Source organism: Sturnira hondurensis, unplaced genomic scaffold, assembly GCF_014824575.4.
Source record: "Sturnira hondurensis isolate 20B ecotype Veracruz unplaced genomic scaffold, ASM1482457v3 Scaffold0007401, whole genome shotgun sequence".
NCBI classification, from domain to species: domain Eukaryota; kingdom Metazoa; phylum Chordata; class Mammalia; order Chiroptera; family Phyllostomidae; genus Sturnira; species Sturnira hondurensis.
The window spans coordinates 14,721-34,603 of record NW_028080032.1 but is presented as its reverse complement, the minus strand read 5'-3'; positions in this window follow the sequence as shown (position 1 = coordinate 34,603).

Below are 19,883 nucleotides of genomic sequence, written 5' to 3'. Positions count from 1 at the left end.
CTTTTCCTTTTTTGACAAGCAATATTCTTGATTTTAGGAAACTGATTGTAAAATGACTTCAAATCTTCACCTTTTCCTTCATAATATGCCTTTGTAGTACCTCATTTCGAAGGTGAAATTCCTTATCCCTAGAACCTAAGCTGGCCTGTGACATGATTTGGCCAATAGAATGTGGTAGCAGTGATAACAGGCAAGTTCAAAATCCAATTTGCTATTTGGGAAACCTGATACTATCATGTGAACAGCCTGGATTAGCCTTTTGAAGAATAAAAATGAAGAATTAATAAGAATCAAGGATGAGAATGGAGAATAAGTGGACCATGGATAAATTCTCCCAACTGAGATCATTCCAGACCAGCCTTTTGCAAGTCAACCACAAAATATATGAGTGAGGTAAGCTGAGATCAATTGACTCTAACCAAGATCAGCAGAACAGGTACATAAACTCAGGAGAAAAAGTAAATATTTTTTCCTAAATACTGCTGAAGTTTTATGGTGGCTTGAAATTTCAGCGTAAGTGTGGCAAGAGATGACCATTACCCAGATTGAGGATTCTTAGTCAGCCTGTACCTCAGGGTGCAGAAGATGTGTAACAGGCTGCATCAAGCATGCAAAAGACATAGAGTATTAATAGGAGAAACCTAGATTCACCAAATACTTTAATAATAGGCACTAATATTCCTTGAGCATGTATAAGGTGCCAGACACTGTTCTACATGTTTACAAGTGTTCTACAGCACTATTTACCATTGCACATATGAGAAAAGAGACACTACAGTCCTAAGGCTGTCCAACTTGCAGATGAGGAAGCAGCCTGGCTCCAGCACCAAAGTCCTATTCACCACACTGTGCCAGCTCTTAAATGCCGTATCATTTAATCCAGTGCTTCTCAAACATGCCTGCATAGGAGTCACATGGGTGGCTTGTTAAACAGATCGGAGGACCTCATCCCTAGAATTTTGGATATGTAAGACACAATCAAGACTCTGCATTTCTAGCAAGCACCCAGGTTTTTCAGATATTGCTAGTCCAAGCACCACACTTTAAAGAGCTGTCATTTTATCCTCAAAGAATTCCCCTGAGTAAGATGCAATCACCTCCCTATTTTCAAGGGAGGCTCAAAGGTTACATTACCTGGTAGGTCTCAATCAATGGATTTTGAATACAGCCATGGCATGACTTGCACAAGATCACATAAGTTAATGGCACTGCAGAGCTCTAATCTTACACTGGATTATTTATGGGATAAGTCTTATAATGATTTTATAGTTTGCTTTTCAAGAAGGTACCTCTTACATACTAAACCAGCAGGCCAACCGGGGAGCCAAAGCTCATGCATTCTCCATTTCCCACAAGATTTAGAAAAGATTTCTGCATTTAAAGAGAACCCAGGAATTATTTGTTAAATTGAACTAAAGTTAGAATACAGTACCTTCTCCCCACTTTCCCTGGATTTAAGATTTCAGTAATTATATTAGATTTAAAAATACTTGTTCATTCTTGGTCCTTTCTCTCATCTATCACAATTTAGTTTGTTTGCTGCAGTTTGTTCTTGTGTATATTTTAACTGACAGCAGCTATTGTTTTCATTTAAGCTAGCCCTGGAGGTCAGAGAAAATGCATAGTGTTTCTTGTTCATTCCTGTTTAACTTGAACAATATACTAATGTGATCAATATCTAGTTCAACTTTCATTGGTAGTAGCAATAAAGCATTGCTGTCCAATTATATGTTTCCTCAGAGTAAGTGAAAGCATTTAATAATGCTTTGTTTTGATCACCCTCATGTGTGAAAACTAGGTAGACATTTTTGAAAATGAAAAAAATCAATGCATGTTTGGTAGGAGAAAATGGAGCCCCAACATTCAGAAGCTTTGATTTCCTACAACTTTAGGGCTTTTGTATCACTTGGAAACTGTACTAAATAATGAGTTTACAGAAAATGTAGTTTTGTATGTTCTCTGTACAAAACTAACTCCCCAATCTTCCTCAATTTTCATCACTTGACCTAACTTACCCTCTGGATACCCCTATTTGGTATTCATGGTAGCATCATTCTTCCAAGGAAAAGGGCTCAGAAACAGGTGTGCCCTCACTTCACTTCCATTTTCCTCACCTTACATCCTATCAACTGCCCTGTAGGTAAGCTCTACCGTCCCTGTACTGATGTCGTTCCTGAGCTCACAAATCTGCTGTGTCACTCTTACCTGTTCTCTGCCCATCTCCCAGCTGTGTCCACTCAGCTTCCAATGGTTTGTACCTGAGGCCTTCAAAGAGCTGTCTAATGCTATTGAAACTCTTTATTCCCAATGCTTAGGAGTTTTTATCACCTTGAGGTGGCCTATTATGTAATGGGTGTTCATGCAGAAATCTAAAAGCCCAGTTCCCGTGCCTTCAAATAAAACAAACTCTGAGGTGATTTTTATAATCCAGCTCCTTGTGGGATCAGGCTGAGGCTGGGACTTGCCCTGAAGGCTCACTCTTGCTTAGTATCTTCTCCTTCCCAGTCCTGCTTCCACGCACACCCGTACTGGTTTCTTCTGGGAACAATTCTTCTGTAAATTACTTACCTAGAGAACCTGACCTAAGACAGTTTCATTTGAGTGCCCACCTTTCTATTCCCAAAGCTACTGCCTTAGTCTACTACCTACAGTATAACTACATCTTATCGCCATCTGGGCTTGTGATTCTTCCCATTTACCTACTTACCTGAGCACATCATTTGATCAAAATCTAGCAGTTGTTCCTCATTTGGAATTAAGGACAAACTCCTTGGCCTGAAATTTAAAGCCTTCCACCATGACTCTGATCTACCAATCGTTAAACCCTGCAAATAAATTCCTAAGATTGTAAGGAACATGATTCTGAAACCCCTCCTCCCTACGTTCCCAACTCTCTTCTTTGTTCAAAGCTCTTCCTTCCATCTGAATTGTCCTCCCATTTTACCCAAGGAACAAAAACCTTCCTGTCAACCAAATCCATCCAAGTGCCTTTTCTTTTTTTTTAATATAGTTTATTGATTATACCATTACAGTTGTTCTATTCCCCCCATCATTCCCCTCCACCCGCACACTCCCTCCCCCACCCTTCTCCCCCCTTAGTTTATAACCACGTGTCTCAACTTCTTTAGATTCTATATTTCCCCCACTATTCTCGCCCTCCCCCTATCTATTTTCTACCTACCATCTATGCTGTTTTCTGTGCCTTCTCCCACCTTCTCCTCCTCCCACCCCCCTGTTTCTAACCCTCCATGTGTTCTTCACTTCTATGGTTCCACTCCTGATCTAGCTGTCCTCTTGGTTTGCTTTTGTTTTAGGTGTGCTTGTTACTAACTGTGTGTTTGCTGTCCTTTCACTGTTGATATTTTTCATCATCTCTTTCTTATATAAGTCCCTTTAGCATTTCATATAATAAGGGCTTGTTGATGATGAACTCCTTGAACTTGACCTTGTCTGAGAAGCACTTTATCTATCCTTCCATTCTAAATGAAAGTTTTGCTGGATAAAGCAATCTTGGCTGTAGGTCTTTGGATTTCATGACTTGGAATATTTCTTTCCAGCCCCTTCTTGCCTGTGAGGTCTCTTTTGAGAAATCCGCTGACAGTCTGATGGGTACTCCTTTGTAGGTGACTGTTCCCTTATCCCTTGCTGCTTCTAGGATTCTCTCCTTCATTTTAGTCTTGGCTAATGTAATGATGATGTGCCTTGGTGTGTTCCTTCTTGGGTCCAACTTCTTTGGCACTCTCTGAGCTTCCTGGATTTCCTGGAAGTCTATTTCCTTTGCCAGACTGGGGAAGTTCTCCTTTATTATTTGTTCAAATAAGTGTTCCACTTGTGGTTGTTCCTCTTCCCCTTCTGGTACCCCTATAATTTGGATGTTGGAACGTTTAAAGATGTCCTGGAGGTTCCTAAGCCTCTCCTCATTTTTTTGAATTCTTGTTTCTTTACTATTTTCTGGTTGGATGTTTCGTTCTTCCTTCTGGTCCACTTCCTTGATTTGAGACCCATTTTCCTTTCCATCGCTATTGGTTTCCTGGACATCTCCCTTCATTTCAATTAGTTTAGCCTTCATATGTTCCTCTAATTTGTGACTAAGTTCCTCTAATTTGTGACTGTACTCTACCAATTCTGTGAGCATCCTGATAAATAGTGTTTTAAATTGGGCTTCTGAGAGGCTGGCAATCTGTTGGTCGCTTAGAGTTATTGGCTCTGGGACTTTGAGTTCTTCTTGTGCCATCTTCTGGGCTGTTCATGCCTGTTAAGTAGCAGGAACGGAGCCCTAGGTTTTCACCAGAGCAGGGCAACTCAGTCGCTGGGTTGTGACGTTGTATGTGGGGGGGGGGGGTCAAAGAGGGACAATGGCTTCCCTCCGGCGCCCGCCTCCGCAACCCCCACCAGCACCACAGCCACCACCGTCACCAGGGCCATGCTCCCCGCTCGACTGCACGTGAGTGTGCCACCGCTGTCAGCCCTCCACCACTGGGTTCGCCCCCTGGGGCCTGCGTGGTCCGTCTCACTGCGCGCGAATGTGCAACCTTGGTCAGTCTGCCCCGCACCCCGACTTAGGTCCGGGCTGCCTGCGCTCCTAGGTCTGTCCTTCCCGACCCTGCTCCGCTGCTGGCTCTGCCTCTCTTACCGTCCCCGTTGAACGGTTCGTAGCTGTCGGACTTCCGTATAATTCGGTTTTCTGGTCTCTGGGTGTGTCTTAGTTCTCCAAAACTTTTGTTGTATCCAAACTTGGTTGTGGGAGAAGGCACAGTGTTTCCACCTATGCCTGCATCTTGGCAGAAGTCCAAGTGCCTTTTCTATTATGAATATTTTATTGCTCCTCCTTTCTATTATTTTCTACAGCTGCTATAATAAATTATCACAAACTTAATGGCTTAAAACACTGTATTTATCACCTCACAGTTCTGTGGTTTAAAAATCCAGGCAGAATTATCTATGTCCTTTAGTGAGAACTCATGAGAATGATTTCAAGGTGTTGACCAGATGGGCTCTTATCTGGAAGCTGTTGGGGAAAAAAACCTACATTTTTAAAAATCTACTCTAAAGTGCCTTTGCATTGTTGGCAGAGTTCAGTTCCTCATGGCTGTACTACTAAGATCCCCAACCCCTTCTACTGCCAAAGCCGGTCCATCCAGAGCTTTGATTCTCTTTGACTTTCCTTCTGTGGCATCTCCTCAGCCTTTGACAGTTCTCCATATTTAAAGGATCATGCAATTACACTGAGCTCACCCAGATAATCCAGGACAACCTCCTCAGCCCAAGGTCCATAATCTTAACCACATCTGCAAGATCCCTTTGCCATGTAACATAACACATTCATAGGTTACATGGTTTAGAATACAGACATATTGGGGGCAAATCTGCCTACCAGATTCCCCAAATAAAAATGGTTCCTTCTCATTCTGAAATCTAATAGCCCTTCACATCTCCCTTATAGTAATTTCCCTCACATACAAATTAGTAATAGCTACCTTACTTTAATATGTTACAGGCACTGTTCTAAGTATTTTACATATATGGACTCACCTAGTCTTCGTTACAACCCTATGAGATAAGTACTATCACTATCTCCATTTTACAGGCCAGGATACAGTGGCATAGAGAGTTTTATAGCTTTAAAGCTAATAGATAGTAGAGCCAGGTACAGGGAGAAGATGCCATATGTCTGCTGTTTAATTTTCCTTCCAGGGCTACAGGAAGCATTTACTTGGAACTACCACTATATGAAAGTAGGGCCATGTGACTGATTCTGAATAATAGAAAGTGATGAAGGTCATTTTCCCAGCCTGGCACCTCTGATGTGCAGCATGGTTTTCTATACTCACTCTCTCTGTCTGAGTGGAAGCAAATGATCCCAAGATGAAAAGAGCCTGGACCTCTGAATCACCACTTGTAAGAGAGAGAGAGACTGGAGGTCCTCCTAACTCACACTGGACAGCGGCGTGAGAGTTAGGTCACATTGTGTTAGTCACTGGGATTTAAGAGGTCTGTTTCAGCGGCTCATATCACTCATCTTCATGAATACGCCAAATGCTAAGTCTAGGAAATCTGGTTCTATAGTGTGTACCCTTAATGGCAATGTTATTCCTTTTGCCTCACTTTTCTGGTAATGATACTTCTAGAATTATTGAGTGAATCCAATATCCATGGAGATATTGTAAGTGTGGTATAATGTGTTCATGCCATACCTTATATGGTGGTGACTCAGACACTTCTATTCTAAGCATAGCAGTCTGGGGTCTGGTGTTGCTTCCCTTTCTCCCCCCTGCCATATTTATGCACTGTTTAACACACAGGCAATTAACACTTGATAAATTCAATGCAGGAAGTGGGATTTCTCTAAACAAATTAGTTACATAAAATGTATCTCAGAGAAAATACTCAGTGTGCTTTAAACATTAATCACTTTCAAACATTAACAAAGCAACCTGTTGACACAGAATGTGCACAAGCTAAAGGACTCTTTCATGTTTTTTTTATTTTACACCTGTTGTTGTACCTTCTCATAACATGTTTATCAGGAAGAAACTTAGGTTATACTGGAAATACCAAAATACAATAAAGACTTCTAATAAAGTGCTTTATTTAATGATGTGGCTATTTTATAAATTCAGTGCATTTTCCAGGCAGTGAAATCAAGAAGGTCTCCTTTTCTAACACTTGAAGTCATTACACAAAATAAACACATTTTTCTCAACCAGGAGAGCATTCAGTAGAAGATTTAAACATATTTCACCCTGGCCTTTTCATCAATTTACATAAATTATGCTGAAATGTCTTTTGTAGGAAAATCAGCAGAGAGTGGTGTGATAACTGGATTAATTCTATTCTAATTTTCCTAGCATAATACTGCAGATTCTCAGAAGGACCATGAAATAGACATATAACCAAAGGAACAAAATACAAACTGTTCGCTTACTGTAGTTCTAAGCAGAGGGTACAGCCAGTACAAAACTCAGAAGAGGGTGTTGCTCAGTGAGTTCAGGGAATAGGATAACCAGCATGGATAGCAAACCACAACAAGAAGAGAGAGTACAGGATGACACCAGAGAGGGAGGTGGAGTTAGATCATGGAGAGCCTCAGTTCAATCTCTATTTCCAAGGAAATCTATTAGAGAGTTTTAAGCAGGGAGCAATCTGGTCTGCATTATGTTTTTTCAAGAATGATTCCGGCTGTTCTCTGGATAATGCAACCACTAATGTACTCTCTATTTCTATGGATTTGCCTTATCTGGGAAATAAGAATGAAAATGGGAGAAAATTGGAGGCTATTATGATCATCAAGGCAAGGAATAGTATTGGCTTAGACTAGAAATTTTGCAGCAGATGTGGTGAAATGTTGCCAGATTTGGAACATTCCTGCATGGAGAGCTAACTAAAAGTACTTGCTAATGGATTTGCTGCATCTGTGTGCATGCATGTGTGTAGAGGGGGTGTGGTGGTGGATAGAGAAAAGAAGGAGAATTACAGACGGTTCCTTCATTTTGCACCATAGCAAATGTTTCTCTCCCCTACCGCACATGCTTTAATTGAGGTTCTCAATAACTCTAGCCTGGACAAAGTCAAAGTAGTGTTCTGTTCTCCATTTTTATTTAATTTTTGTCTTCCATTCCCACCACACAATCACCTTCAAAAGTATCCTCTACGCTATCCCATTAATCTCAGAATCATTTCCATTAAAATTGGATTATTCAAGATCTGGTTAGGAAAAAAAGATCCCCACTAAGTATTGCTACGGAGGATTTAATAAAGGGGACTTTTTACTAGGCATAGAGGGGACACTGAGGTAAAACCACATATTAGCAATTTCAAAGCCATTGTTACTTCTAGGGTTGAGGTAATCTAGATCATTGACACCTGAAAGATACATTTACTACCCCTGAAGGCTGGGATAAACAGAGGGGTAAAGAGAATATCCCAGAACTGAAAGCTTGGAGAGACTCGTAAATATCCTAGATTCCAACTACATTATTCCCTAAACTCCTCAGGTCTTTAAGAAACCTTTGCACATGTCATTGACTCTATCTGGAGTTCCATTCCCCCTTCACGGGGAACAGCTCTGGAAAGCCACCCCCAATTTCCCCACGCAGAGTAAATTCCACCCTCTTCTTTGACAGCCTGGTGTTTCCATAGCTCTGTGTCAATATGAATCACACTGCATTGTCAGGTAGGGGTACAGAGCTGTCTCACCCAAAGGACTACGAATTCATAGCAGATGAGATTGTCTTGAAGATTTCTCATCATTTCTCCTAAGCTGTTTGTTGAATTAAGAATAGTCACAGATAAACTAGAGGATCCACAGTGAAAGACAACATTTTGAAGTTCGAATAGGAGTGAAAGATTATATACTGCTCACTTCATCATCCATAAAAAATGCAGTATATGATGGTGGTCATAATACATATATGACATCTATATGTTAGTTTTTGTGCTATAATAAAACCACTCCTAAACTTCATTGCTAGCACAGATTCTTAAGGCCTACCTGCCACAGATTCTGAATCAATAGATCTGGGTGAGGCCCAAGCAGCTGCATTTCCAACAAGCAGCCCAGGTGATGTTGATGTTGGCAGTTTAAGGACCATAGTTTTGAGTAGCACTGCTCTTACCATCTGAAGTAACTTAATTGTACTGAATCCTTATTTCTAAAATAGCAAGGTATTAATGAATTAAAAACCCATCCAAACTAAAGCCACTTTATGAAAAGACTTAAAATTGTGCCTTAGGAATTGATCAATTAATAACTACTGTAAGTGATTGTAAGTACAATAAGATTCCTTATAGATAATTTATGTTTATGTACAGGAGGAGAAAGTTAATCTAGGTCAGGACCACCACCCAAAGTCAGAAATCAAAATACAAAAAAACAAAATAAAGACTATACATTAAGCTTTAATTATTAGCCTGTGTACAAAATGAAAAAATCCATCCTAAGGTTTTCTTAAATCAGAAGGTTTTGCTTCTCCTAATTGTGCCATTTTTCCAATTCTCTCTAATATATCTAATAATAGTATAGCCAGTGACAACTACATGCTCCATAGCTCAAAATAATTTATATTTTCCCCACTAATAACAGATTACAGATGCTTTCTTGGCAGTCCTCAAGATTTTAGGCTGATCACTACTAACAAAGCAGCTTACTTAGTGAGTACCAGGTCAGATCTATTGTGATCCAAAAAATGATATTTGAAAATCACCCTATAAAGAGCCTTTATAAATTATTATAATTAAGCTGGTTATTAGCCTGCCCTTCCTTGATCTCAATTTAATTTCCTTCAATGATTTCTTTCTTCTACCCATGTTTCTCCTTCAGTGCTTAAAGAAATAAAGAGTAAAGCACTTCCTTTCAAAATTGCATCATGTACCTCCATTTTATCATGATCATTTAGATCATGCATGTCGAACTCATTTTATGGGGGGCCACATGAGCCTCACAGTTGCCTTCTAAGGGCAGAATGTAATTTTAGGACTGTATGAATGTAACTACTCCTTAACAGTTAAGCGAGAGCTGAGTGTTGCCACCAGGTACAAACAAGGTGCTGGGGGGATAAAACAAGGTGGAGGGCTGGGTTTGGCCATAGGCCTTGTGTTTGCCGCCTGTGATTTAGATCACACTTGGATTATTAGCAGAAAACTGACCTGAATATTATTTTCAGTCTATATGAAAAGGGGGATAAGCCTCAAAGAGCAAGAGACACTTAAGTGGCCGCGGGAGAGTTTACAATCCCTTCCAGTCCAAAGGCGTAAGGTTAAAGGTAAATGCTAGCTTCTGTCATGTGGGGCCACAGAGGAGAGGCCTGGAACAAAAACCCCGCATGCTCCATGTGCAGATTCAAAGATTTATGAACTCTTACCACTAAACACACACCGACATGTTCTGATGGAATTGTGCTTACATCTCATAACATGCTCCCGAAATAAATTCTCCCTGACAACTAGGGTACTAGAATGATGAAGTGCTGCAGGATGTAAAAAGTCTGGTCTACAATCCGATTCTACCTCACTCTTTCTTTCCTTCTTCCCTCTCTTCCTTCCTCCCCTCTGTCCTTTCCTTCTTTCCTCCCTTTCTTTCTTTTTGGTGCAATTCCTTGAGTAGCTTTCCCAGTTTATTAGAGTTATAGATTTTTTTCATTTTTAAAACAATGATTAAAAATTCATACCTTACAGGCTGTATTGGGATCATGGTTTGACTGAAACAGTTTTCTTTCTACTTTTCTATGTTTTCAAAACTTTCTACAATGGACATACATTTCTAGAATAAACTTGAGAGGTAATATGCAGTACAGTACTTATTAGTGTGGCCCTCCTCAGAATGCCTAGGATCAAATTTTGCTCTAATATTTACTATTTGTATAATAGTAAGCAGCTAAGGAGTCTATCCAGGCCTTAATTTGTCACTCTGTAAAGTAGGAATAAAATAAGCACCCTACTTCACTAGACTTTTTAGGGTGAATTAATCAAATTTAGTGAAAGCTTGAATTAATCAAATTAGTGGAAAATGCTCAAAAAGTATTAATCATCATCACCATTTTTGTTACTTTGGTGATTATAAAATAGGGTTCTATGCATGGAATCCTTTTTGTCCTTGGCATATATCTTATCATAAAGTAGAATCATAATTCTTCCCTACTATATTCTCTGCCTCCTGGACACTCACATTAATATTCTTTTCATAATGCAGCATTTGGTCTGATGAATAATCCAGCTTTCTGGAATCACCTCCCAAATAAACAAATACGTATCTTTGAATCCTTATATCAGGGTCTGCTTCTGGGAGATCTCAGGTTAACTCATATATTTAAAGCTGAGAATGCTAACTTGAAGGAAACCCAGATAAACCTAAAATTCATAGCAGATTACCTAGAAAATAGAAGAGAGTTCACTGGGATGAAACAGATTAATACTTAACCTGAAAAGCAGAACTTGAAGGCAAGAATAGGTTTGTTCAGTACATTCCTGCTTGTAGGGAAAGGTGGGGGTAGTATCAATTTTTATTTTACGAGTAGTTCTGCAATGTAAACTAGCCACCAGAGATCACAGTGAGTGGAAATATCATCAGGCACTTTCTTGGAGTACACTTGGTACTATTGTCCAGTTTTTTTTTTGTAAAAGCAAGGCATGTGAATGGGGAATTCATAAAAGCAAAACAAGATGAATTCATCTGTAGAAGTCATGAGGAAACATACATTTATCATAAATTTAAGTTCATTTAAAAACAAATGCCTAATTTTTTTCTGGCAGTATTGAAATGTACAAAACCAGACTGACCTTTTTACCAAAACCAATTTAAAATGCTAGCTAAAATATAAATAACATATTTTTACATGTGAGAAAGAGCAGGTGAAAAAGTGTGGAATTCTCAGATGCTAAATACTAATTGAGGGCCGTAATCTAGACAGTTCCAGGTTAAGGGCACTTCCAAGTCCAAGGGAAGTTGTGAGTTGCTGGCTTTTACAGCTTGCTTAAGGGAAAGGGTTTGCTAGGGTTAGGGGACAATGCCTGCCCTCACCCGTGTAAAGTGGGGTCTGCAAAGGGCTACATTCAGGGTCAGGATAAATGAAGAAACATTGTTCCCAACATCTAGTCTCTCCAAATCCTCGCATGCTTCACATCGTACAAAGTAGCAAGGAAAGTTAATCATCTCAAGACCTTGGCATTGGGTGAGAAAGAAAAAAACATCCTCCAAAAGACCGTAGTCACAAAATGTTACTCTCATAGGTTTACAATCCAATTTATATTACCAGTACAGTCTGAATAACCTCAAGTCGAGAATTTAATTTAAAGTTATATTTTAGGGTATTTTTAAGATAACTGCTTTAATAAATAAACCTTGAAATATCAGTTCCTTAACACAACCCACATTTATTTCTTGCTTACACCTCATCCAGTTGCCAGAGGGTAGAGGCTGCTGGTGGGGAGTTCTCTAACAGGCACTTCTATCTCAGTTACATGATTCAGAAAGCCTGGTTGTCAGGGGAACAGGAAGAGGATTCTGTATGAGGATGTTCAGGGTTGACGTGGTAAAATATTAAAAATGGCCCCCACGGAATCATGCCTCTCTGTGCCCTGAACACTGTGACTTTGAAGCTTCTCCCATTAAAAGGTGAAATCTACTTCCTGACTCCTTGGATCTACGTTGGACTTAAGATTGTATTAGTTTACAGAGTGTGATGGAAGCAACCTTCTGGGGTTTCTGAGCTCAAGCCTGAAAAGGCCAGGCAGCACCCACATTTTTCCTTTTGAAGCTCAACTGCCATGTCGTAAGGATGTCTAGGCAATCTTGCTAAAGCGAAAGACCACTTAGAGGCAATGAGGGCTGGGATGTCATATAGACAGACAGACCACACTGGGGAGAACGATGTCATTCCAGCTCACGGTGAGTAACAAGACCCCTGATATGTGAGAGAGACCGTCTTGGACTTTCCAGCTTAATCCAGTTTACAAGCTTCATGTAGTGGCATAACTGAGCCTAGTAAGACTGGCAAAATACTGCCTCCAGTTGGCTGACAGTTTTGTGAGAAACAGTAAAATGGTTGTTATGCCTTGAAATTAAGGTGGACAATTAGCATGTTTCTACCACAGAAACGGTCCCTATTCCATAGTTCCCAAGCACTTAGCATAGGCAGACATAGTGTCTGAAGAAATTTACCTTCACTTCCGACCTAAAGATAAAGAAAAAGACATAACTCTCGCTATGACAGATATTTGAAAAGAATATAAGAAAATTTTATACAAAAAAGAGAAATACGCCAATAAACCAATTCCCCTAAATCTGATGCATCCATATTGACTCAAAAGCACTAGGAAATATGAGTAGCCCTGAATACATAAAGATAGAGAATCAGCACTTAAAAGCTTCTCCAGAAGGAAAACTCCACAAAGGCATATTTGTGGGCAAATTCTAACAACCTTTGAAGAAATTACTCACACTCTTATAGAAGGACAGCAAAAGAAAGAATACTCTTTAACATTGTATGAGGTGAATATCATCATATCATAAAACCAAAAAAAGATGCTCAGGAAATGGAAACTTACAAGATATTCTCACTTATGAACATATGTCTAAAAATCTGAAAGAAAATTTTAGCAGCCCAAATTGAGAAGACTATAGAATTGCCTTGCAGGAAATGTTAAAAAAAAAATTGTTTCGAGAGGAGAAAAATAATGTGGATTGCAAACTTAGATCTACCTATAGAAGGGAAGAGCACCAGGAAAGGAATAAGTAAAGGAAAAGCATATAAAAAGAAAAAAAATATTAAAATAACCTCAATAGATTTAGAAAGGATGCTGCATACAATTAAGTTTACATTTACTGTATTTGCTGACAAAACTTCTGGACAAGTTAGGAATTGAAGTAAATTGTGTTAATTTGATAAACAGTATCTTAACGGAAAGGAATGAAGGAAGGACTGATGGTAACAAACATCTAATTTCATGTAAAAAATTTACAGTGTTTGAGAACAAGAGAATGTTGTCCAGTGAAGTAAGGCAACAAAGAGAACTATAAAGCATAAGGAATGGAAGAAAAGAAATAAAGCTATCATAACTTAGAGCTAATAAAGAGTCCAGCAAAAGTAGCTTTGCAGTAGTAGTAGTAAATACATGACACACAGAGCTTATTTTTGTTATTATTTATTAATTTTTATTTTCCATATGAACAGCTAGAAACCTACTTTCATCTAACCCTGTATGATTGTTTATAGAAATCTTCCCAAATCTATGCACTTATTATTAGAATGAATAAGAAAGTTAGGCAAGTTTTCTGAAAGAAAATCAAAGCAAAGAATTTAATTGTATTTCTATACGCCATTGATGGTAAATAGAAGTCATGATTAGCCAAAAAGCAATAAAACTAAAATTTAGTAATGGCTTCTGATTTTCCGCAAAACTGATAGTTGCAACAATGACTGACTTTATTTTGAATCTGTAAATCTATTTGGGAAGAATTACAATTTTAACAATGTTGAATCCTCTTATCCTCAAAAATGGTGTATCTCTTCTTTTATTTAGGTCTTCTCTAATTTTCCTCAGCAGTGTTTGGAGACTTTGTTATACAGTTTTACCACATGTTATTTTATTAAAGTTATTCTTAAATATTTCATGTTTTTGTGCTATTGTACATGGTAGACTTTTCAATTGCATGTTCCAGTTTCATTATAAATTCATTTGTAGCTAGTAGCTTTTATTCTAGGTTTATTACAGAAATGACAAAAATTATTTTTATAAAAAATTGAATTAGATCATTTATTACGCACATGCACACAAATTCATATGAACACAGTTGTCAATGGATTAAAAACCTGAATGTGTGAAGCAAAACTATAAAACCCTCTGGAGACAGGCTAGAACCCCATATTTATGATATTAGGATAAGGAAGTTCTTAAACAACATATATAAAGCTTAATCAATGAAGAAAAAAGGTTGTAAGCTTGGATATATTAAAAATCAATGTTTTCCCACTGATCACAGAGAAGCAGCATAGAATACAGAAAGGATCTCACATTCTAGAGATTAATGCCCTAGGTTTGAATCCTGCCTCTGCCACTTCTTATCAGTGTGAATTTCAGCAAATTGCTTATCCTCTCAGCTTCTCCTTATGCAGAAGAAGGTGAGGTTGATAACAGTATCTCCACAATGGAGTCAATATGATAACAAAATAAATTACAAAAGAATTGTAAGAGTTATGTACTTTTAAAAAGACATCAATAAGAGTGAAAAGCCATAACGAAAACTGGGAAATATTTGAAACACTTAACTGACAAAATGTTCAAATATCTAGCTGTCTATCTATCTATATATCTCCAGCCAGCCAGCCTTCCTCTCTGCAAAACTCAAAATTAAAAGAAAGTGAGCGAAAGACATAACAGGTACTTTGAATGGAAGGAAACAAAGATTTGGAGGACAATTTGCTAGTAAATGTGAAGATGTTCATACTTTATAACCCAGCACATTCACTATAAAGAATATACCCTGGAGGAACCATTATGCCTGTACTTCAGGAGATTTATACAATATGTTTATAGCATTGTCAAACAAAAAAAAAAACAAAACAAAACAAAGCAAAAACGAGGCAAATTTCCAACAGTAGTAGATTGGATAAATCATTTGTGTAATTTGAGTTTTAGTAAAAATGAAGTTAAATATATCAACTTGGATGAATCTCAAGAACATAATGGTAAGCTAAGAAAAGCAAATCATTGAAAAATATATGCAGTTTGATTGCACTGATATAAAGTTAAAACCATGCAATAAGAAACAACATACTGTTTAGGCATATAAATATATGTGGTAAAATGAAAAACAAAACAAAAACAGAAGAATGATACAACACAAATCCAAGCTAGTTACCTCTGCAGGAATGATAGGAAAAAAATTAGAATGGGGCACAGAGCAGAGGGCACTTCAAACTTAACAGAAGTGTTCTATCTCAAATTTGATAACTAGTACTAGAGTTTCATTGCATTATTATTCTTTTTAGCCTCATGTTTTATACTGTTGTTTTTGCGTCTACTCAATGTTTGATAAACCAATAGTAATCAAATGCTAAAGTCACTACTATTAGAAGGAAATGATGTTTACATAGTGATTACAGAAAAAATGTTTGATAAACACAGCAAAGGCAAGAATAAGAAAACAGAAAATTATCAAACACACTGGGAGTTCTAAACTCAAAACAGAAGGTGGCAAAATAAAATTAGATGTTAGTTGAATTTGTTTATTTCATGGCAACGATTCTCAGATTGTTTCAAGAAAGAAAATAAGACAAAATTCAGCTATATAGAGAGAAGTATGTTCTAGGTAAATACAAACTACAAATAAGCAAACAAATACAATGAAACAAATAAAGAAAGCAATATAAACACTAGCCAAATAAAATTTAAAACAAAGTTTTAATTTGGGCAGATGGGTTCATTTTATTTTTCAAAATGATAAAGCCTCACTTTTAATCATGAGGTCCAGTCATGAATCAAACAATAATCTCACGATATACAATTGCTCCTTATTATTCACAGAGTCCATATTTGTACATTTGCCTATTTGCTAAAATGTATTTGTAACCCCAAAATCAATACTTCTGGCACTTTCACAGTCATTCACAGACATGCCCAGAGTGGCAACAATTCTGAGCCACCAGAGAAGCAGTTATCAGCTGAGATGCAGCATGGCTGTGCTCCGCCTTCTGTTTTGAACTCCCTTACTGTAAACAAGTTTCTTTTTCATGATCTAGTTAGTGCTATGTTTGTACACATTTTTGTGCCTTTGTTGGTGCGTTCACTATTTAAAATGGCCCCCAAGCATAGTGCTGAAGTGGCACTAGCATTCATAAGTGAAAGAAGGGTAAATATGCCTTATGGAGAAATGGAGAAAATATGTGTGTTAGATAAGGTTCATTAGCACCCGAGTTATCATGCTGTTAGTCATGAATTCAATGTTAAATGAACCAATAATAGATATGAATAAGGTGTCTTTAAAAAGAAATACAAATAAAACAAGATTATACATTGACTGGTTGAAGGAAATGTGACCAGAGGTTTGCAGGAACCTAATTCATCATTTCCCCTAGGAGCAGTAACTCAGCATTTGCTAATTCATTGTTCAAAATGACTTCCAGAACATAATTAACAAAATAATTAGAACTGGATACATAAAACACAAAATTACAATCGCAGTAGGAGAACTGAGTGTGTCTCCAAAAATTCAACAAATTAGATTAAATTTAATTAAAATACAGACAATCTGATAATAGGTACAATAAGCTTGTTTGGGCCTCCAGTTTTCTTCTGAGCCCAAAGTCCTACAACTCATTCATACAGATAAACTAGTCAATGCTCCAGACCCCTGGACCCTTACCTCTTCATTGCCAGTGTCTTCCTCTCCAGTCCAATTTAGTCACCCACTCCCCTGGTCACATCTTAGATACGGACATCACTAAAAACTGCACTGTCACTAAAATCTTGAGTTTAAACATCCAGCTGTCTGCCGACTTTGTTCTACCTAGCTCACTAACTCACAACCCCTCACAGCTCTTTAGAAATCACCAAAACACTGGTGCCATAACTCTCTCACTGCTTATTTATGTCTTCCTTCCCAATCCAACCTGATGTCCATGACTTCCCATTAGAACAACTCCCTTGTAAGTACCCCCAGCTCTCTTTTTCTCTCCCATTCTCTCTAGAGGGAATGCTTTCCTTCAAAACCTTTATTGACTAGTAGCTTATAATCCCCAGGACTCTGCCTGGGTATTAGTTTCTCTAGATGGCCTTTCCTGACCACCTTGTCCAAACTGAGTCTAGCCTCAAACCTCCATCTAGTTCCTCGATTCTCTCATAATACTTACATCAACTTATAAACATTTTTGTTCAATGTGTACTGGAAATGCAGTTCCATCAGGACAGGGATCCTAACTATCTTGTTCTATATTCCTAGTACCTAATGTAATCCTTTGTACAGCAAGTACTTAATTGAATTTCTAATATGTACAAAAATTTTACCCTATAAAAAATATATGTTATTTTCAAATGTCTGTCTATGGAATAATCACAAAATTTAATCACATGCAAGGCCATAAGTATAACCTCAATTATATAATGTACAAATCATGTCACCTACATTCTTTCACCACAGTGTGACAAAGCCAAAAATATAATGAGATAAAAGAAATAACATTATATGAACATATCAACAAAAGAAGCTTTTGTCAAGTGCACTCAAGAAAAAGGAGAGATAAAATGTAAGCAAGTATGAGAAATAAAATTGTGCACATATGCACACGGAGGAAAACAATTCTAACTGTAAGAGAGACTTCTTTTACCTGAAACATCCTCTGCTTTCTATAGACCTGTGAGTAGGAGCCAAGCTCAGCTGGAGGGAGATGCAAAACAGTTCAGTTCACACAATGGTTTTTCCATAAAACCATAGGTGTTGACTTCCAAAGGGCCTCAACAATGCTCCCCAAGTTTCTCTGTCCTGCTCTCAGTGACAAGCTTACTGCATGTAATATCAAATGCTCTACATTTTAATCAATCTAATTGATTTGTTGAACTCTCAGAGACATGTTGAATTCTCTAATGTTCTTTAAGAATCTGTAAATTTTCCAGCAATGCTGATTTTCCTTTGGGCCTCTCCAACTCCCTGCCAGCTTCCTCCTATCCAGAGCCTGACCATTGATAATTGCAGCCACACTAACGTGTACAATCCATAAGGTCTTTGTGTCATTCATTGATGCATCTTGAGCACCGAAGAGACAGTGTAACTCAAAACCATTGCTCAAAATACACTTGAGAAGCAAATGTATGCCAGATACACAGTAATCCCCCCAATCCATGCTTTCCAAGTTCCTGTTGCCAGTGGTAAACCACAGTCTGAAAATACTAAATGGGAAATTCTAGAAATAAATAATTTATAAGTTTTAAATTGTCCACCATTTTGGGTACTGTGATGAAATCTTGTGCTACCCTGCTTTAAAACTGTAAACCATTCTGAGTAGTATGATTAAATCCTGTGTCAGGATTTAATCTGCGATGTGAATCATCCCCTTGTCTAGAACTTCCAAGCTTCCTACCCCTTAGTCACTTAGCAGTCATCTCAGCTATCAGATGGACTGTCTCAGTATTGCACTGCTTGTGTTAAGTAACCCTTGCTTTACTTAATAGTGCCCCATTCACATAACATTACTATAGCATATTAACTGTTCTGTTTTATTACTGTTGTTGTTAATCTCTTACTGTACCTAATTTACATGCTATACTTTCTCATAGGTATGTACGTATAGGGGAAAAAAGAATATATATAGGGTTTGGTATGATTCTCGGTTCCAGTCATCCACTGGGGTCTTGGAACATATCCCGGCAGAGAAGGCAGGCCTACTACACACATTTACATTCCTCTGCACTCACTTTCTCTTCTGATTAAATGGCAGCAATGTCCCTCTTCCCAATTCAGACCAAGACTTCAACCCACGCTTGAATTCCTATCCCCTGCCAGTTTGGGGGGAGTCCTTTGTTATCAGTTCCTCTTCCTCTTCTTCTTTTTCACACTCTAAACCATAGTCTTCCCAACAGCTTTGAACAGTGCTAAAGTTTATCCCAAAACATAACTCTCCTTAAGCTGACATCTCCCCTCCAGCTTTCATCTTTGTCTTGTCTGCTTCATAGAATTGTTAAAGAATTGCTTACATTTGCCTCCATATGCCTTGGAGAGTCTCCATCCATCCAAGTCATACTAGCATCTCATTTTGAAGGTCACAGCCCTCACCCACTGCAGTTTGGTTGTCTTCACCATAACTTTGCTGCTACTGTTCTTGTGTAAGAAATGGCCTACTTGAGCACAAATCAAATGTGCTCAAATGTTTTTTTAACACCTCTAACCTATTCTGAGCTCTTGACTGTTTCTTCCTCCTTAAAACACTATCCTTCTTGCACTTTTCTGGGTTTCCACTTACCTCTTCAGACTCGTCTTTTCTGACTTGATTACAAGTTCATTCCCTTCTCCGCAGTCAGTAAGTATGGTGGCCCACAAGGCTCTAGCTAGTTCCACTGTAGTCTTACTCAACCCTTCCACTCACAGTTTAATGACTCCCTGTAAGTAAATGACTCACAGAGAGTTTTAGTACCAGCTCAGGTCAGCACTCTGACCCCCACACCTGAATATACCAATATCTTCCTCTTTTTTTTGCATGCCCCTCTGGATATCTCCAAATCCCCTCAAACTATCTTTGATAATTTTGTCTTAGCCAAGTCAGTTCTCAATCAGATAATATACAGTAAAAGTCAAAGAGTCTAACCATTCTCAGAGTACACTGAAATTTGCCTGTAAAATATTGCATGTTGCAGGTTGCACACTCGCAAGTAGGGAAAACTAAACTGATGCTAGTAGG